This window comes from Pinus tabuliformis, chromosome 8 (assembly GCF_031772625.1).
Source record: "Pinus tabuliformis cultivar Carrire ecotype Pingquan chromosome 8, CPIR1, whole genome shotgun sequence".
NCBI classification, from domain to species: Eukaryota; Viridiplantae; Streptophyta; class Pinopsida; order Pinales; family Pinaceae; genus Pinus; species Pinus tabuliformis.
This window is the reverse complement of record NC_142294.1, coordinates 1,766,239,274-1,766,243,257: the sequence shown is the minus strand read 5'-3', so window position 1 is coordinate 1,766,243,257 and position 3,984 is coordinate 1,766,239,274.

The window sequence follows — 3,984 nt, the reverse complement described above, 5'->3', positions numbered from 1 at the left end:
CTGTAGTCAAAGTCCTTCTCCATTAGCTAATTGTGAGCTTGAAAAAAGTGTTGATACAAACTTGATCTGGTAGCCGGTTTCTTTGTCATTATCAGCAGGAGTCTCATCACAAAGCTCAGATGAAAGTTTGCATTCATGGTATGAGGAGAAGAAAAGTAATCCATTGGATGAGCTAAGCCCCAGTGCACATGAATTTCAAGATCCTTATGCAATATTTTTGGATTCGGATAGAGAATCCATATCATTCAACGGATATGTTTACAAGTTTTCATGGGAGTTGCCTTTCAGTAGTTCTCTCTTGTTGCTCATAAGAAAGCACTTACGGAGAATTCAAATAGCAGCCAGAATGCTTACTTGGTTGCATTGGTTGTTTCATTTCACTTGATCAGGTGATGAATGGAACAATTAAAGTAGTTTTTATTGAATAAGCTCCACTTTGAGCATATTTTCCAGTTTTTCAGTTGTGTTTTAGTATTGAGTCAGTTTCAATTCAGTTTGTGTCTTTGAGTCATTAGTATTCAGTCATGTAATTTCATCTTGAGTTTTTGACTCCATGCCCAATGGATAAGGCTACTAGGTTTATGGTGTTCTTGGCACCTCCAAGGAGCTACCACCCCCAATGGAGCCAAAGTTAGTGTTAGTCTTTGAAGCCTTCCACCAGTGATCAAACATGCTCTTACAAAGTGGTCTTAGGGTGTCAAAGTCAAATTTTGTCATTTCAGTGAGTCTTCAAGTAAAATTTGGTCACCAGGTATTAGGTCTAGGATTGTTTTCACTCTTTCCAAAGTTTTCCAAGTGTCGTTCCATGTCACCATTCAGCTGAGTGTACCATCATTCAAAGAGTTTTCATCATCATTTCAGGTTCCAATGGGTCATTTTACACCTTGTTCGTGCTTTAGTTGTGCTTAGGTAAGGTTCATTTCCCTCTCCTAGGGTTTGAAGGTAATTTTTATCGGATGGTCAAATCATCAGCATAACTTGTATCCTGGTGTTCATACACCTTCCCCTATCCTTAATATACCTTATTAAGCACTTCCCATCACTGATATCCCTAAAATTCATCATTTTCCCACAAACCCTAGCTTATTGCTAAAATTTGACAATTTTCTAGGCTAGGCCTGTATTTTTCCCTTTTGGACCCCTTCCCCTCACTCAATATTCGAAATTCCACTTTCCCCTACTTCCTAACATCCCTCCCTATTCTCCAAAATTTTCTCAAGAATTTAAAAGCCCCATTATCCCTTTCATTTCCCTTCATTTCTACAAATCCCCTGTTCCACATATCGGGATAAGTTTTATTCAAATGATGTTTTTGAGAAATAGAAGATGAATTTGACAAAAGTGAGAGAGTTTTTTGTCCATCATTGACCCAAGGAGACAAACCTATTTCATTTTTTACACAAGTTGCATGGTTTGGGAGAAATGTCGAAAACATCATTTGCCTCAGGAGGGTTGTTGCACCTCTGGAGTGACCTTGGTAAAATCAATTGTTCTCCTATATGGAATGACCAAATGACTTGTTTGATGAGTCAACTGATAAGTAGACACAAGTAGCTTTCCAATGAGCTATCATGAGCGGAATTTGGATTTGATGATGACCTTCAAAAGTTGACTGCAACATCACTACAAATTTTGGCAGCCTCTTTCTACACATTTTGACTAGTCTTGGGAGATTGGACTTTTGACAGGTCAAATGAACTCCAAGTTCAAAAATTCAAGATGTTTTGGAAATTAGACTCAACAATCTTTCCAACTAGCTATCCTATTCCCAATTTGGACACTAGAAATGCCTTCAAAAGTAGTCTACAAAAATGCATTGCGCATGTAGGAGGCGTTGCGCACCTGTGTGAGGCACTGCGCATCTGCCTAGCCAAGCCCAAAAACTTCACCAAGTTGCCATTTCACCTCAAAAGTTCAATTTCTCCCTCTAAACAAGTAAGTACATTACTCCTATCTTATGATCTAGGTTTTTGATTGCTAGTCTTGGTATTTAGCATTTTTTAAAATTCAAACCCTAGCTTCTAGGGTAAAACCCTAGCTTTCCTCATCTCTCCATTGTTTTATTTACCCTATCCTTTCCATTATTCCCTAAACTAAACCCCATTCCAATTGACATATTTCCTAAACCTCATTCCCCTCATACATTTTCCCCATTCCAACTTACACTCTCCCCAAACCCTACAAACCCTATTCACATCACCAAACCCTATCCATTCTCCCTAAAACCCTACTCATCCCTAAAAATATCTTCATACTCATCTTTATTTCATCCACCCTTCCCATCATTGACCACAAGTGTTCACAGCCACAAAAAGCCATGGAAGGAGGCAATGAGTATGAGTTTGAAGAAGACACCCTTAGTGACAGTTCCAGGGAGAGAAACATACAGCAAAGGAAGCCTCATAAAGGAGGAAGAATTATCAGAGAAGAGCCCACTAGTTTGAGGGAGTTGAAAGCCTGTCCACTTGCCATTTCTTGCTTTAAAAACCAGTCATGCTTTGATTTTTGTGAAATGATAGAAAGAATCAAATTTCATCATGAATTAGTAAGGTTGTCTGTGACACATTTGCACAATAATGAAGTAACCCTTGCCGGAATAACATTCACCATATCACCAACTGTCATCTCAGAGGCTACAGGTATTCCAGATGTGGGTGAAAAATGGAACAAAGGTCAGGATATTGATGAGGAGCACTATGAACCTTACATCAAGGCTAGATACAAAGACAAAATGAAGAGAGTATTCCCCTTCAAGTTTTTGGAAGATAGGTTTGCTCCATTGATGAAAATCATTATCAAGTACTTCACTTGTGAAGGTAGGTTCTCCCAGTTGTATGCCTACCATATTAGACTATTGATGCATTTCACTAGAGTAAGAATGATGAATATCCCTTACTTCATGTTCAGAAACATTGAGAAGATGACACATATTGTAAAGAGGAAACCATACCCCCAGCAGTTGAATAGTATTTTCCATTACTATTTGATTAAAATCATTGTTGTACATCAGCTGAATCTTCTTAACATGCCATGGGAGACTTTCATTTCTCATGAGATGTTCAAAGGCCTACAAATCTTTTCATCAGTGCATCATGAAGAAGGTGGACCTTCAAGCCATGAAAAATTCAAAGAGACTGAAACTGTTGGAGTGCCAGTGTTTGTGACATACAAGAGGGGTACTAGGAAACTTTTTGCAGCTACTAGGTGAGTATTATCTCCCCAAGGTGTGGAAGGGGTCTCGCCTTCATCATCAGGCTACAGGCAAATGCTATCTCCACAAGGAGTGGAAGGGGCTTTGCTTTCTTCTTCAGCAAAACAGGTACAGGTTGAGCAGCAAAGCAAGGGCAAAAGTAAGGGAAAGAAAAAGATGCAAGAGAAGGATCTTGGTGATGAGAAAGAAAGAGATTTTAACCTTGTTGACCATGAGGACCCACAACAACATTTCACTCATCATGGAGTGGACATTATTGATTTGGAAACTCAAGATCCAAAGACTGTCAAAGACATGATCATAAAGGAACAAGAGGTTGTGATACAATCCTTGTTAGATAACTTAGAGAGAGTTAAGTGGGTCATCAAATATTTAGAGAAAGAAAACAAACAATTGAGCGACAAGCATGTCCTCATGGAGCTGCAAATGATCAAACAAAACAGGCAAAAGGCCAAGAAGGCTAAGGTCAAGTTGACTTCAATTGAACAAGAGATTGAGGATGATAGGGAAACTTGGCTTGAGAGGGTTAATATACACCTTGAGGGGCTGATTGAGAAGGCCAACAGAGACAAGAAGATGCTTCACCACATGGCCTATCACTACATGACTCGCAACAAAATCTGCAACATAAGGATGAGGAAGCTTAAGGCTAGTTTGAGGAAGGCCTTAAAGAGCGAAAAGCAGCAAGATAAGTTGAAAATCTTGGCTGAAGCCTCACTAGCCCATCAAAGCCACTAATGGTGGTGCCTTGTGCCAAATCTGGGCAAGTTTTG